Source organism: Pan paniscus, chromosome X, assembly GCF_029289425.2.
Source record: "Pan paniscus chromosome X, NHGRI_mPanPan1-v2.0_pri, whole genome shotgun sequence".
NCBI classification, from domain to species: domain Eukaryota; kingdom Metazoa; phylum Chordata; class Mammalia; order Primates; family Hominidae; genus Pan; species Pan paniscus.
The window spans coordinates 150,704,194-150,722,244 of record NC_073272.2 but is presented as its reverse complement, the minus strand read 5'-3'; the positions used below and the strand labels follow the sequence as shown (position 1 = coordinate 150,722,244).

At 39.2% G+C, this 18,051-nt stretch overlaps 1 protein-coding gene across 3 annotated transcripts in view; it reads right to left on the bottom strand.

Moving 5' to 3' along the window:
* The window catches only part of MTM1 (myotubularin 1), a 104,765-nt gene extending 88,701 nt beyond the window's left edge, over nt 1–16,064 (bottom strand). For 2 of the 3 annotated variants that reach the window (XM_034949406.3, XM_034949408.3), the window contains exon 1: nt 15,961–16,064. The gene's annotated coding sequence lies outside the window, so the exon portion shown is untranslated. Of the gene's footprint in view, nt 1–15,904; nt 15,926–15,960 lie in introns of those variants that run through there. The other variant, XM_034949407.3, reaches the window with a different exon arrangement.
* Nucleotides 16,065–18,051: the final 1,987 nt, after the last annotated feature.

Here is an 18,051-nt window from a genome sequence, read left to right as displayed (position 1 = left end):
TTCCATGTTTCTGAAGTCTTATGTAAATGGAATCATTATATATTCTTCTGCCACTTGCTTTTCTCACATAGTGTTGAGAGAGTCATAAATGTTGATGCATATAGTTGTGTTCCACTCATTTTCACAGCTGCATAGCAGTCCACTGCTTTGCACTTGGTTTTTCCATTCTCCTCCCAGTGATCATTTGAGCTGTTTCCAGGTTTCAATTATAAACAGTGCTTTTATAAGCTTCTTTGGAAATGTCTCCCATTCCTGGCATGCATGTAAGAACCGTATTTTTGTGCCAGATTTTCATATATATATATGAAAATATATATTTGCTGCCATATATAAATATATATTTGCTGCCAGATCAGGTATGGGAAATATATATGAAATATATATATTTAATATATATTTAACATATATAATATATATTTTATATATTTAATATATGTTTAATATATATTTAATATATATTTAATATATTATATATTAAATATATATATATTTAATATATATTAATTTATATATATAATATATAATTTATATAATATATATAATTTATATATATTTATAATTTATATAATATATACAAATTATTTATATTTATAAATTATATATAATATATAAAAATTATTTATATTCATAATTTATATATAATATATGCAAATTATATATATTTATAATTTATATATAATATATATAATTTATATATATTTATAATTTATATATAATATATATAATTTATATATATTTATAATTTATATATAATATATATAATTTATATATATTTATAATTTATATATTATATAATTTATATATATTTATAATTTATATATTATATAATTTATATATATTTATAATTTATATATTATATAATTTATATATATTTATAATTTATATATTATATAATTTATATATATTTATAATTTATATATTATATAATTTATATATATTTATAATTTATATATAATATATAATTTATATATATTTATAATTTATATATAATATATAATTTATATATATTTATAATTTATATATAATATATAATTTATATATATTTATAATTTATATATAATATATAATTTATATATATTTATAATTTATATATAATATATAATTTATATATATTTATAATTTATATATAATATATAATTTATAAATATATATAAATATATATATTTATATATATAAATTATATATTATATATAATTTATATATATTTATAAATTATATATTATATAATTATATATATTTATAAATTATATATAATATATATAATTTATATATATTATATAATATATATAATTTATATATAATATATATAAATTATATATATTTATAATTATATATAATATATATAATTTATATATATTATATATAATTTATATATAATATATATAAATTATATATATTTATAATTTATATACAATTTATATATATTTATAATTTATATAATATATATAATTTATATATATAATTTATATATATATAATTTATATATATTATATAAATTATAAATATATATAATTCATATATATTTATAAATTATATATAAATATATAATTTAATATATATTTAAATTATAAATTATAAATTATATAAATTATATTTAAATATATAAATATGTATTTATATTTATATATTTAAATCAAAGTATCTGGAGAAGATGGATAACAGATGAAAACATAGGCAAATCCACCATTTGAAATGAAATCCCAAGCTTGTCAACACTCTAATTCAAGCAGATGGGCAGTCTATTGGTGTCCTGGGGCTGCTGTAAAGAAGTCCCACAAACTGGATGGCCTAAAAGAACAGAAATAAATTCTCTCACAGTTCTGGAGGCCCAAAGTCCAAAATCAAGGTGTCAGCTAGGCCATGTGCCATCTGGAGCCTCTAGGGGAGAATGCTTCCTTGCCTCTCCCTAGCTTCTGGTGGTGGCTGCAATCCTTGGCGTTCCTTGGCTTGCAGCTTCACCACTCCAATCTCTCTGCCTGTTGTCACATGGCTTTCTCCCTGTGTGTCTGTGTTTTCACATGGTGCTTTCCTCTTTCATAAGGACCCCAGTCATGCTGGATGAGGAGTCCACCCTACTCCAGTGCTGCATGACCTCATCTTAACTAACTACAACTGCAGTAACAAACAAGACCACAGTCTGAGGAAATAGGGACTAGGGCTTCAGTATATCTTTTTAGGGGACACAATTCAACCCATAATAGGCAGGAGGTTGGCTACAGAAATTAACAATCTACAAAATGGTCATGTCAACATATGGTTACATTCAGAACAATTTCATTTGTCAATCTATCCATAAGCATTCAATGAATACCTATGAAATTAACTAGTACTGAAATAATAATATGGTTTTTTAGAAGAAATAATGAAATGACAACAAGCCAATCATTCTGAGATACTCCTAACTCAGCATATATCATTATTTAAATCTTGTTTCCAAAGAGTTCACAATCAGTAACTATATAGTGGGCAGCTACTCTGGACCACAATGGAGAGATCCCCCTCCCCTCAACCAAAAAAATTTGAGATATGTCTTCAAGGAGCTAAAAACTGAGTTGGGAAGATGACAAACAAATGTTTAGATAACAATAAAGATAATTAATATGTATAAAAAAGGTTAAATAGTAATAAAGACAATAACAGAGGTGATACAATTAAAGCAAAACAGAGTATCTGCTTATGCTAATGATCACGGCTTTCATTTACAGATCATCTACTACCTGTCAGACATTGTTCTAATCACAGATTAAGTCATTTAATCCCCACCAAAACCTTAAAAGGCAACTAGGTATTACTATCATCATATGACAACTGACAAACACAAGGAACAGGAAGGTTAAACAATTTGTCTGCTAATAACTGTCAAAGGTGGAACTGAAATCTAGGCAATCTGACCGGCCCTCTCATCCACTAACAGATAGATATCTGTCATTCTCATTCTGTCATAGATGATCATATTAAAATGAGGACATCATGCCTCCTGCTTGCACAGCTGGATAAAAAAAATCTTTTCGGAATTTCATCCACGTGATAAAATCTGATGATCACAAAGAAGAACCCTAGACTTCACTTTAAAGATGAGTCAACAAATAGGCTTTTTCCCCTGAAATCCATGTCTGTGAGTCACTGAAACAGCACAACCCTTGATTGTCTACTATTTATTTGTATCCACTTAGTCTTTATTAAAACTATCTTTTAAAAGGAGAAAGTTTTTATTACTAGTGCACAAAACACCCCATGAGGTGCAACTATGATGTAATGAGGCATTTGTTAAAAAGCCTGTCAGATCATATATAGCTGAGTTATTCTTCAAAGTAGTCCCCTTTGATGGTGTACACAAATTCCAGCAATGTGGCCACTGTTCAAAGTATTCTTTGAATTATTCTTTTGAAACTGCCTTTGGAATTTAAAGCTACATAAGGTACCATCTCATGAACTTTAACCATATCTTAGTTTTTAAACCAAAACCAATGCTCCACACAGCACCGGTGCCCATTCTATATATTAATAGAGGTGATACAAAATGATTTTGGCCTAGAGCCTTTGAGGATATTTTTTTTAAAGGTGCGAGGATATTTTTTTAAAGGTGCCATGGTCTCTGAAGTCAATCCAAAGAGGAGTTCCAAAATACATTGAATAATTTGGATTTGGAACTTCCTGACCTTCCTCTACATGGGGCTTTTGGAACGCTGCCTAGGGTCTTTTGATTGTTGAGAATGTTGGGCTTGATACATCTTAATTAGTCCTAACTTGCAAGAGCAGGTTGACCTTGAAGGTTAGCAGAGATAAGTAGTAGGAGTAGCAGCTTGCCCAGCAGGCAGTTTGCCATAGTAGAGAAGGAGTATGCAAAGGGAATCCCCAAAGATGGCTTAATTAGGATCCTGGGAGAATCAGAAAGAGAAAGACTTGCCATGACCTAGAGAGTATGGACAATAGTTATCTTCATACTTGGAGCAGTTACTTCTTCCAGTCACAAATACAAACAACCACCTATCCTTGTTACAGAAGAAGGTGAAAGGACTGAACGTACATATTTTTATAACTTGGCACTATTGGCAGACAAGGTTTCACAGATGGGGCAGAAATAACTTAAAAAAAAAAAGGCAGAAATAAAAAAGGCAAGAAGATGAAGAAGAACCAAAACCAGTGTTAAAAGAATGGCAAGGAAAGAGAGGATGAAGAAATTCCAGTTCTAAAATAATGATACATGTGAATCTCGCAGAGAAGTTCTATATCTTTTGAAGGAGCAGTATATGCTGCTCCACAAAGAATTCCCAAGATCCAGATGGAAATTCTGTTATCGACACTAGGAGGAAAAGCTGGGTAGTGGTGGTTAAGAATGGGTATAAATGTGATGATATGTATAGTCAGTAAGACTATTCATGAGGTGTGCTATCTTCCTGAAGATTGTATCTGAGACGTGGCTTCTATTAACGTAATTCAACATCTATCCATGATTTTTAAAAACACCCTCAGGAAATCAGGAATTGTCAAGGGCACCTATGAAAAACCTTCAGCTGACATCACATTTAGAAAGCATTTCTTCTTTCACCAATAAGAGTGGGAACAAGGCAAGGACGGTCACTCTTATCACTTGTATTTAACATCTTTTAGAGCTTCTAGCAAGTTCAAAACACATAACATATTGGAAAAAAGAAGTAAAACTGTATTTACAGACAACATAATCACGTATGCAAAAAAAATCCTAAGAATACTACAAAAAAACTACTAGAATAAGTAAATTTAGTAAGGCTGCATAAAACACAAAGCCAATATAAAAATTAATTATATTTGTATTGTTAGCAATGAACATATGAACACTGAAATATAAAAATACTGGCCAAGTGCTATGGTTCATGCCTGAAATCTCAGCACTTTGGGAGGCTGAGGCAGGAGGACTACTTGAGCCCAGGAAGTTGAGACCAGCCTGGGCAATACAGCAAGACCCTATCTCTACAAAACATAAAAAAAAAAATTAGCTGGGCATGGGGGCATGCACCTGTAGTCTTCAGCTACTTGAGAGGCTGAGGAGGGAGGATCACTTTAGCCCAGGAGGTTGAGGCTACAGTGAGCCCCCATCATGCCACTGCACTCCAGCTTAGGTAACAGAACAAGACCCTGTCTCAAAAAACTTTATTTTAAAAATGTCATTTGCAATACCAAAAAAAATGAAATACTTAGGGAAACACTGAACAAAATACGTCCAAGAATCACACACTGAAAGCTACAAAAGATTGCTGAGAGAAATTAAAGACCTAAATACATGGAGAAATATTGCATGCTTGGGCCAGGCGTGGTGGCTCATGCCTGTAATCCCAGCACTTTGGGAGGACGAGGCGGGCAGATTACCTGAGGTCAGGAGTTCAAGACCAGCCTGACCAACATGGAGAAACCCCGTCTCTACTAAAAATACAAAATTAGCTGGGTGTGGTGGTGGGTGCCTGTAATCCCAGCTACTTAGGAGGTTGAGGCGGGAGAATCGCTTGAACCCAGGAGGCGGAGGTTGCAGTGAGCTGAGATTGCACCATTGCACTCCGGCCTGGGCAACAAAAGCGAAACTCCATCTCAAAACAAAAATAGATAGATAGATAGATAGATAGATAGATAGATATAGATATATAGATACATATCGCATGCTCAAGGATCAAAGACTCCTAATTGTCATGATGTCAATATTGATCTACAAAGTCAATGAAATCCCTATCAAAATCCCAACAGGCTTGGACAAGATGATTCCAAAATTTGTATGGAAAGGCAAGCGACCAAGAATATTCAAAACAACCTTGAAAAGAAAAAAAAAAAAAGTTGCAGTACTTCCACTACCTGATCCCCAGACTTATTATAATGCCTCAGTAATCCAAGACACTGCAGTACTGGTATAAGGATAGACATACAGATCAATGGAACAGAACAGAGACTATAATTAGGCCCTTCTTTTTGAGGTCCTAGCAATGGTCAATCGATTTTCAACAAAATTACCAAAATGTGTGGGCCTTTTCCCACAAATGATGCTGGAACAGTTTGATGTCCATATGGAAAAATAAATGAATCTTTACCCTTACTTCACAAAATATACAAAATTAACTTGAAATGGAACATAGACATACTAGTTTTATATTGCTGAATAACAAACTTAGCAGCCATAAACAGCACATATTTATAATCTCACAGTTTCTGTGGGTCAGGTGTCCAGGCACAGCTTAGCTGGGTCCTCTGCTCAGGGTCTCACAAAGTTGCAATCAAGGTAATGGCCAGGCTGCATTCTCATCTGGAGGCTCAACTGGGGAAAATCTGCTTCCAAGCTCATTCAGAGTGTTGGTAGAACTCATTTCCTTTAGGCTGCATGGTTGAAGGCCCTGGCTTTTTGCTAAGCAGCTTTAAGTTCCTAGAGACCACCTGCAGTTCCTTTCTATGTGGCCTTCCTCAATGTGGCTGCTCACATCAACAAGTCAGCAAAGAGAATCTCACCTCGGGGAGGACCCAGACCTTCTTTTAAGGGTTTTGTGCTGATTAATTCAGGCCTACCCAGGATAACTTCTCTTTTGATTAATTCAAAATCTACTGGTTGTGACCTTAATTATATCTGTAGAATCCCTACACTTTTTCCATATTCTAGTCTATATTCTAGAAGCAAGTCACAGGTCCTGCTCACACTCAAGGGAAGGGGATCACACAGGTATAAACACCAGGGGTTGGAAAGATCTGTCTGCCAAAACAGATCTAAACATAAGAGCAGGACTAAAAAAGTTCTGGAAGGAACACAGGGGAAAATTTTTGTGAACTTAGGTTAAGTAAAGATTTCTTAAAACACAAAAACTCAAACCATAACAGGGGAAAAAGTAAATAGGACTTCATCAAAATCAAAACTCCTTGCTCTTGCACAGGCACAGTTAAGAAAATGAAAGACAAACCACAGTTTGAGAGAACATGCTTGCAAATCACATATCTGATGAAGTACTTGTATCCAGAATATAAAAAGAACCCTCACAACTTCAGACAGACAATCCAATTTAATAAGAAATGGGCAAAAGATTTCAGCTAATCCTTCACCAAAGAATATAAACTTAATGGCCAAAAGCACATAAAGACATGCTCACTATTACTAGTCACTAGGAATTTGTAAGTTAAAAATACAATGAGATACCATTATACACCCAGTCAAATGGCTAACATTTTAAAGGCAGACAATTAAAGCCAGTAGGAATGCAAAATGGCACAATGGCATGGCCACTTTGGAAAACAGTTTGACAGTTCCTTGTAAAGTTAAACATACACTAAACATATGGCCCAGCAATGCCACACCTAAGTATTTACACAAAGCAAATAAAAGCATGAGTCCACACAAAGACTTGTATGTGAATGTTCATGGCAGCTTTTTTTCAAAATGGCCAAAAACTGAATCAACTCAAATGATCAACTACTGAATGAATAAATTACATTATAACCATACTATGGAATACTACTCAGCAACAGAAAGTCAGGAACTGCTGATACATGTAACAACACAAAAATGAATATAAAAAGCAGTATGCTAAGTGAAAGAAGCCAGCCACAAAAATACCACATAAGCCTATCCTTGAGAAATTTCAAAGAACTACGAGTGTTCACATCATACTCTTTCACCATAATGCAGTTAAGTTGTAAATCAGTTTTGAAAATACCTAGAAAATACATTTGTAAGTAAAAATATACTTCTAAACAGCTCGCAGGTGAATGAAATAATCATAATAGAAAATATCACAACTAAATAATCATGAAAATACTATGTTTTGAAACATCCAAACAGCAGAATAAATCTAAAGAAAGGAGGAGAAAATGAAGAATGATTCCTGGTATATTCTTTAAGTGAAAAGGGCAAGAGGCTGAATAGTGTATGAAATATGTTTTTGTGCAAGAAAAGGGGAAAATACATGTACGTGCTTGCTCAAATTTGCAAAAGATACTTAGAAGAACAAACTAATAAGATTGATCATCTACGGGGGGAAAAGAAACAGAATACCTGGTCAGAGATGGGGTGAAAGCAAGACTTTTCTGAATATACCTTGAAATAAATTTGACTTTAAAATCATATAAAGTTTTTACTCGTTAAAAATTAATCAAAAAAGCGGGGGAAAAGCCCTAAAAGGGAAACAAATGAACATAATTATATTATCAAGTTGGTGCCATAACCACAACTGACAAACCTCTGGTTAGACTAATAAAGAAAAAAGGAGGGCACAAACAAACAATAGTAGGATGCAGGAATGAAAAGACAGACACAGCTATAGATTTGGCAGACATTTGCTGGTAGTTTATAATCTTCCAGGCCCAGGCAGCTCTATGTGCAAGTTCTAGCAACATTCAAGGAACCAGTAACTCCAATCTTATACAAACTTCCAGAGAACAGAAAAAGGGAATACCTCAACTCACTTTATAAGGCTAGCATAAGCATGATACTAAACTACACCAAGACAGCACAGGAAAACTAATACCAAATCTTATGTATATAAGATGTAAAAATCCTAAAGAAAGTATTAGCAATCAAACCCAGCAGTAAGAAAGAACATGACCCTGTTGAGTTTATCCCAGCAATACAAACTTAGTTAATGCTACAAAGTTATATTAGAAAATCCCTTAAAATAGCCTACCACATTAACAAGTTCAAGGAGGGAAAACACAGGTTCTCCCTCACGCCTGTAATCCTAAGCACTTTGGGAGACTGAGGCAGGAGAATTGCTTGAGGACAGGAGTTTGAGACCAGCCTGGGTAACACAGTAAGAAGCCCTCTCTACAAAAACACAAACCAAAAACCTATCTCCATAAAGGAAGAAAAGGGGTTTGATAAAACTCAACATCCACTTATGACCGAAAAAAATGTACACTAGAAGTGCCCCTACACAAAACCTAGAGTAAACACAATACTTTATGGTGAAACATTGAAAGCAAGAGCCTTCTCAAGTAAAGATCTTGGGCCCCACCCCAGACCTACTGAATCAGAAACTCCAGGCATGATGCCAGGAATTTGTAGTTTTGCAAAAACCCCTCAGGTGATTATGATGTGGCTTGCTGCTCTGAGTGGGAGCCACAGAGCAACACTGTTGGCATCACCTGGGAGCTTGATGGAAATGAGAAGAAAAAGCTCTCCGGGCCCATCCCGGAACCACTGAGTCAGAATCTGTGTTTCAACTCGAAGTCCAGGTGATTCATAAGGCAATGAAGTTGGAGAAGCGCTCCTGGTAGTGCTGCACGCTGGGACCACTTTTTAAAAATGCAGATGTCAGAGTCTCAGCCCAGATCAATTAAGTTCGAATATCTGTGGGCGATGCCCAGGGCAGCAAGTATGTAAAACTCCCCAAGTGATTCTAATGAGCAGCAGGAAAGGCAATCCCCTGGTCCGTGGTATTCCCTCTATGAGGAAACTTCTGTTTAGGGACTCTGTACCCGCTCTGAAAAGCCAGAGAAGAAAGAGGCATTCCTCGAGTTCTTTGAAGTTCCCCTCAAGAAAGAAGATTGCATTTCATACATATACCAATGGTGCCTTTTTAATATGGCTTACAAAACTAAAAACTGAAACCGAGAAAAAACCCTGTAGTCATGAGAGCTGCAGGAAGTTGCAGCGGAGGCTGCGAACCCAGAAGTCAGACTTGCCTGGGTTCAAATCCTGATATTGCTGCTTCCTAAACGCTTCAGCTTAGACCTAACCTCTCTGAAACTCAGTGGGGATCTTAACAGTTTTTACCTCAAAGCGATGCTGTGAGGATTCATATGAGACCTGATGTAAAAGCACTGGGCTAAGGACTTGGCAAAGATTACACCTAATATTAATGTAAGTTATGACTGAGGCGGCTATTTAAGCATTGACAGTGAATCTGATGAAATCCTCAGCAAATCAAGACCAAATGTATCTCTCCACAGCTGTAGCTCCTGAGCACTTGAACTGTGGCTAATCCAAACTGAGATGGGCTATAATGTAAAATATACACCTGATTGACAATTTAGTACCAAAAAAGGAAAAACGTGTCATTATTATGTCGATGAAACATGGAAATATTTCGCATATGCTGTGTTAAATATATTAAAATTGATTTCACCTGTCTCTTTACTTGTTCAATGTGGCTACTAGAAAATTTTAAATTACACATTCTCTATTGGCTAGCGCTATCTTAAAGGACTGGGAAGCCAGGATATGAGCTGGTACTATTAGACTATTTCCGAACTTTAATTTACTGCAAAATCACCTGGGGGCCTCATTAAAATTCACATTCAGCTTAAGGAGTCGGTGGTGGGTCTCAGTGGGTGAGGATGGGGCTTGAAATTCTGCCTGTTTCACCAGCTCCCGGGGAGCAAGGGCAATCCCCATCAATAAGAAAAACCTGTTTCATGTCATAGGCGTAATGGGAATCTCTGGGGAGATTATTAGAGTTGATATAGTGAAGGAAGGACATGTCCAGCAGAGTTAGACTCAGCTTCAACTTTGAAAAAATCAGTTCTCTCTCCAAGCAAGGGATTCAAAGAGGTGGGGGCCAGCACCAACGGTCAGTCCTCCCTTTGTTAGGGCAGTAGGGACCTGTGCTTTCTCTCCCAGATCCAGAACCACTGACATGGGCAAGGAACACCTCAGAACCAGGAAACTCAAAATGGAATACTGGCTGGGGTTTCTCATATCCTCCTAGTCACATAACCCGTGTTAACCGCAGCGCCCTCCTGGGGTCTCACTGAAACCAAGTGCAAACTTTCCTTCTTACTGTTATCCACAAACAGTACTGACACGCAGGTATATTTCATGTCATGGCCAAGTGTCACTGCTGTGCAGGCAGGTACATTTCTTATTTCAGTAAAAGAGCTTGGGCCAATTCCAGGCCTGCTGGATTCCAGCATAGTACCTATTCTCCTAAATCCCCACCTAAGTTGTCTCAGGGCCATAAAGCAATTTAAAAGTCATATAAGGGAATTTAAAGCACCACCACCTGATGCTAAGAATCTACCTTATAACCCACCTCTGCCTCTACATCTCCCAAGAAGGAGAAAGGATAACTGATGTAGCAATCCATTACATTCCAAGCAAAAGGCTCTGGGAAATAAACAATGCTTCCTTCTCACAAAAAAGTTCAAGGACATGCTATCAAAATATAACAATTATCACATGCTAAAGAAAGGGCATTGCTGTGTGCTGTCAGGGTTTGGAGGCAAGGGGATAAGAGATGAATGAGTTACAAACAACTTTTATTTTTACTTTCAATTATTCCCCCTTCAACTTCCCACCCCAAACATACTAGCAAGCAAAGCAAAAACTAATCTGTACTCAAACTGCTCATGCCAAGAGTTCAAAAATCAAGAAGCTGAGAAGAAAAGGGTGGCAAGACAATGACTGATTCAAAGAACTTTCTCATTTGCTGTTTGACCACGGCAAGAAAGGTTAAGCATGAGCTCCATTTCATCTGGCAGACAGGGAGCATGATCTCTAGACATGCAACAGAATTGGTTACAATGATCATGTGTGAACAATTCTAAGCTGGCCTCCTTTGTCTAGTTCAAGTTAAATAATGTTTACTAAATGTCTACTGTGTGTATAGGACCATCTTAGGTTTCAGACAATCAGAAAAAATATCTCCAACCTCGCCCTTTTTATTACAATCATAGAAAATGAAAAACATATTGAAATATGTAGGAGTTACCTATTAAGACAAACAGTCAAGGAACAGCAATACTAAACTAATACAAGTACATGAAATTCATTGCAAAGTGCAACTTATAGAGACATTTCAAGATACTGAGAAACAACTTTAACGAGAAAAGGCCGCTCAGGCGCCTGCCCTATCACTCAGGAGCCCGCCCTGTTCCAGCAAGGAGGATGGTACAGACCTGGGGAGCTATCAACGATCTCTTCCCCAGAGCCTGGATCGCTTTTTATTCTAACCCCAGAAGCACAAGCATCCAGTCTAGTATGGACTCAGGAGCTGCGGTCAGGTCTCGATTGGAAAAGAGAAAGTCTTCCATTCTGAGACACTTGGGAGAGGCAGGCAACACTCCCTGAGGCTGAGCTTGCCTTGCTGTCACCCTGTGATTGTTGGTTATACACTACTACCATTTTAGGAATACATAAAACAAAAACTTGTTATGGTATACCAGTGACATCAGGCCCCTATGAAAGAGGCAATATAAATACCTGCATATTTTAATGATGACAGAAGAGGGAGATTGAGGCAGAGAGGCCACACCTACAGCCACAGGGAAGACAGTCCAAGAACAGGAAGGACAACTGCCCTCTTATACCAGTTCTCCAAATAGCAACTGCTTATACAACACATTCATGCAATAATAATAATGCTGCACACTTTACAAAGGGCTCTGAGGCACATTTGATTCTCTGACGAACTCTGGAAACTTGGCAGGGCAGGTTTTATTAGCTCTATCTTACAGATGGAAGAGCCACTAGCAGCAAGGTTAAATGACTTGTCCAGTGACACAGAGTTAAGGAAGAGAACTGGGACCTGAACTCAGCTTCTGGAATCCAAATGCAGGAAGCTTTCTACCACCTCACACAAACAAAAGGCTCATTTACCATAGTTCCTCTGGTAGAAATAGAAAGCACTAGTAGTACACAATGCCAATTATCTAAAGAGATGCCTCCACATTCTTAAAAAGAAAAAGATGAGACTGTCGTGGTACTCACAGTGGAAAAATACACTGCAAAGATTTCCAATGAAAAATCTTCCCCCAACTACAGGATGACAACGGGACCTAACTCAGTAACTCCTACTGGGTCTCCTGATACACTCTCACTTTCAAGGCAGATAAACTAGAAGAAGGCCTCTCTTGCTCTATTATTGTTTGTAGCAACAAAATTTGGCCTCAAGAAATTTCTAAGTCCAAATGGTAAAGGGAATATAGCACTGCAAGAACTGAGGACACTGCTGCCAGCGTCGCCTGGAACCAAAAGCTCGTGCCAACAAGGAAATGCAGAGAAATGTCGAGAAAAGCAAGCTACTGGATTCCAAAAGTTTATTAAGACATAGCTAGAATAATGTTTTTTCTTAAAAACAAAAGAGTTCCATATCGTTCAAGTCAATAACAGCTTTTCTTTAATGTCTACTACATGCAAGACACTTTTCTAAGCACTTAGCATAGATTATTCACTCAGTCCCTCCAGCAACCCTTTGAGAAAGGTACTATTATTATTCTCATTTGACAGATAAGGAAACTAAAGCACAGAGTTAAGTACCTTGCCTAAAGTCACACAGATAATATTAGGTCCAGGATTCAAATTGGGGCAGGCTGCCCAATCCAGAGTCAAAATCTTCTAGGCAAATGACGGTCCCTATCCCCCACATCTGCCAAAAAGGAAATAAAGAACTAGAAAACTAGAAAATAATGAAAGCAGAACTTCAAAGAGGTCGAAAACAGGAAAGGAAAATTACTAAAGAATAATGAAAACAATCTATTATTCTGTTACAAAATCGAATAAACTTTAGAAATGAGAAACTCCAGCCTTTGAAATCCTCTGGTTACCCCTTTAAAATGTCACCTATTAATCGTTGAAGAGTCTCCACTTTTCTCTTTATTTTGGAGCCCTCAATAAGAGCAAGAACCATGTGTTTTCAGTGGTTTCTAAGTAACTACATTTTGTTAATCTGCCTCTCATTTTGGAACAAAAAATATTAAAGTATTTTTTGTAACTTTAATTATTTTTCAGACCTGTAAAAGTTTAAAATTTTGCTTTGAAGCCATTGAACATACAGAATATGAGAGAACTTAGAAGGTATTAAACAGATGAACTTTTACAGTCAACTCTCATTAATGCCATTTTATTAGCGAGCACTCTTGTTCCTAAGAATGAGTGCTTCTTTTCTCTTGAGCTATTTCAAAATAAACTAGTTTCTTTACAAACCACACAAGGACTGATGATCATTTCAGATAAGAGGTTCACAGTACAAACCATTGCACAGGAAGAGAAACCCTTGTGCAAGGTAGCCTGAGAGTCCAGCAGACACTGGCATGAAATCAACAACCAATATTGACCTCAGCAGAGCTTTCTGTAGCTACAGTCAGCTATCTAACTATGAAAACAGCAAAGGATTTGAAAAATACCTCTCTAGGTATTTGAAATCACTTACTGTTTGCATGTCGGGGGAGGGGGGAAATGTGACTAAAAATGAGGCTGGGATGAGCTTACCATCTAAAAGACACTCATTGGAGAAATGATGACTCCAAAAAATCTCTTTGATTCAGAGATTTACTTTTGGATTTATTTCCTTTACTGGAGCAGCAGCTGGCAATCTAAAACTAGAAATTCAAAGTAATGCCCAAGTCATTCTCAATCATGCCAGCCTGTTTTACTGTCATTGTAAGGTTTCAGAGCTCTATTTTTTCTCATAGCGCTCATCTCTGCCAGAAAATATATCATTGTTTATTTTTTTATTGTGTGCCTCCCCACATATAAACTCTATAAGGCAGGGACCTCAGCAGTGGGGCTCTTTGCTGTCTTCCCAGTGCCCACCGTTGGCATTCTTGTGTTTGATGAATGAATGAAACCATCGACAACTTAATAAATGTAGTTAGAACTTTAAGTTAAAGAGACCAATCATTTACTAACTACACTAGAATCTACAAGCCCCCCATGAATGTTATCCACCCTCAAGCACCCGGGAGGCTACTATACACTGGTGCTGCAGGCAGCACCACTGGTTCAAATCTCCCCCATGGTGTGGAATCTCTGAAAAGTAGATTTGATTTTGTGAAGCAGCCAAAAGCCATTCAGAATCAAATCTGGTGAATACATGATCGTGCCCAATATATATGTTGGATGAAGGCAAACGTGTCTGCAAAGTAACAGGCCTGATTGTCTTATTTGGTTGGTAAACCGATTTTGAAGGAAATTCAAAATGGTTTGCAGTCTAGCAAAATTGCTGGCTCAGTCTCAAGACTCTAAGGTGCTTATTTCACAAGGAATAATACTGAGCTGTGGTAAAAAGAATCCAGACTAGACAGACACCAAGATACCCCCAAAGAGCTGGCTTGTGATATTAGCTTTGCCATTAAGTTGCCCTGAAGCCCGGGACATATTAGTTACCCTCTCTGGGCCTCAGTTCCCCCATCCAGGAAACAAATGAACAATGTAAACTTCAGGGTGCCAGTCAATTCTAAAATGCTATAATTTTATTCTTGTGAAGATCTGGTGTATCTGTTTCAAAACCAGTCGCAACCCACTTCGCCTCAAACGATGCGTGCGTCTATAAAGCTCTAATATAATTTTTGCAGCAGATTCACTTCTTACTTGCTTAGGCAAATACTAAAATTAGTTTTCACTTCCTGAGCGCAGCAAAAGACAGTTAAGGGAGGCAACCCGGCCACGGGCGCTTGCTCGTGCCTGTACATACTTCCGACTGCGTATCAGGGAACTGTTCCCTCTAAGATCTTCCCTCAACTGTTGCAAAAGCAGATAAACCTCTCGTGTATGACACAGAAACACTGGCCGAGAGCGGCCATCGAGGCTTCGCGGCCAGTGCCGGGCTGCGGCCGCTCCGCAGGGCCCACCGGGGATGCGGCGGACGCCCGCTCCGTGCGGAGGGCCAAGGCGAGGACCAGCCGCGGAGCGTCGCCGGGGAGGCAGGGCGGACGCCCGGCCCACTCACCGCCCCGGGACGGGGAAGCAAAGTCCAGGCAGTGGCTGAGACGTCCGCCCCCAGCTCCACGGCCAGCCAACCCCTACCCCCGTCCCGACCTTCGCCCGCCGCCGGCCGGCCACCTTGGGCGGGGAGAACGGGAGGAAGCTGGAGGTACCTGCCTGCTGCTCCCTGGCCTCAGCCCTGCCCCGCGGGGACAGCGACGGCGCCTGGACGAAACCCCCACCCAACCCTGACGGTGCGGCAAGGCCCCGCGCGACCCGCTGGCCCAAGGAGTCCCAACTTCCTCCTCCCGATCCCCTCACCACGGGTCCCCGCAGTGCCCGGCTCCGAGCCAGGCCAGCCGTGAGCGCGCACCCACCTCGGGCTCCGGGCGCCACCGCCGTTGCCAGGCTGCTCGGCTGCCGGGCCGGGCTCCGCCCCCTCTGGGGTCCGCCCCCCACGGCCTGCCCGCCCCCGGCCACCGCCCGCTGCCCTCCTCCCCGTGCCGGTTGGCGGGATTGCATCACGTGACGGGGCAGGGGGCAGGAAGAGTGCGCCGGGTCGACCTGGGGAGCAGCTCCGAAGGGCGGGGCTCTTCGCCCGAGAGGCTGCTGGGAAGCCCATTTTGAAGGGTCCGACGCATGGAGGCAGCTGGGAATTGTAGTTCGCAATATGGCGCTGGGGATGGGCGGGGCCAAGATGCCAGGGGCCATCCCTGTAAGGGAAGTTGGACTGAGCGCCGGGCGGAGGCGGCTGGGAAGCGTAGTCCCGGGACCCTTGTCTGGGTCTCCCCATTTTTCTTCAGTAAAGGGGAAATCCAGAGGGAAAACTTCTCTACACAAGACTTCAGCGGATGCCACTAAATTGAGCTATTATTGGGTACACAGGGTTGGCTGCGTAAAGTTGAGATAGTATAAGGGAAAAAGAAATTTCACTGACTCTGGAGCAGGATCTGCAATTCACAAACTCAACTAACAGCTGGGGTGTCCCTCAGCTGTGCCAGCACCTTTCCAAGAACACAATTGAGACTTAGTGAACGGAAACATTTCAGTCCAAAATTCCTTCTACTTGTTGAGGTTTGGGTCAGACAACTATTGATACAGTAAAAAGAAAGGGACAGGGAAAAGAGAAGAAAGGCAAACTTCAAGAAGAGAATTCATTGTGTAATCAAATAAAACAAACAATCTGGGCCGGGCGCGGTGGCTCACGCCTGTAATCCCAGCACTTTGGGAGGCCGACGCAGGCGGATCACCTGAGGTCAGGAGTTCGAGACCAGCCTGGACGACATGGTGAAACCTCGTCTCTACTAAAAATACAAAAATTATCCAGGCGTGGTGGCAGGTGTCTGTAATCCCAGCTGCTCGGGAAGCTGAGGCAAGAGAATCGCTTGAACCCGGGAGGGAGAGGTTGCAGTGAGCTGAGATGGCACCACTGCACTCCAGCCTGTGTGACAAAGCGAGACTCCGTGTCAAAAAAATTAAAAAAAGAAAAGACAACCTGGCACATAGAAAAATGAGCATAATATTCTTTGTACTGCATAATACTTATACATGAGAAGTTCAAGTAAATTGGATGACTTTATGACCTGTTTTTTTTCTCTTGTATGTGTTAGTTCTCCAGCATCTAAAAACAGCATTTTACCTGATACCAGTGTATATGTGTACGTGTGTTTCTACATAGTCACACACATATACACATATATTCATATATCATTTATATATGCATATATATGCTTTATTGAAGAGTCTAGACTTCTTAGAAGAGTAACAAAGCCATCCAGAATCCAACCCAACCCACTCTTTAGCCACTTCTCCCAGTGTGCCTCTTTTTGCTCTTCACCCCAAGCTCTGGCCTAGTCCCAGGGAACTTGATGCACTGGGTTTTTTCTTTCCTCCAGCCCTTTCCACTTGGTCCTCTCTCCTGGATTTGCCAAACTCCTGGAAAGACAGCAGAATAGCAGCTGCTCCTGGGCCCCCGCACAATTAGAAGTCTCCCCCACCCAGCCCTTCTTGTTGTACTGATGTCATCATTTGCTTACACGTCTGCTCTGCCAACTCCCCTCCCCAGACTATGAACTCCTTTGAATCACATTCACTTTTGTGCTGAATTTCAAAGCACGCTCAGTAAATTTGCATGCTAGAGAGGCTCCCTGGTGGGCTGCTGAATAACTCTGGATTCCTGGTATCTGTGAATCTTAGGGCAGAGGGATAGAGGAAAATGGGGTTGGGTGGAGGGAGGGCAGCAGCTGCCTGGGATACCTTGCATATAATAGGCCTGGTTAAGTGTCCCAAGATGAGGCCAAAGCTTTTCGCTGGAGCTGGGAGGAGCTGGGGGTTGGGAGGTGGGGAAGGTGCAGAGCAGGGATGGTCTCATCCTAAGGAGGTAATTCCTGAAGATTTTTCCAGGGTCCAGCCCCAGCCCAGCCCCACCTCTAGAAAGATGCAATTCAACCAGAAAGGGCCAGTAGAGA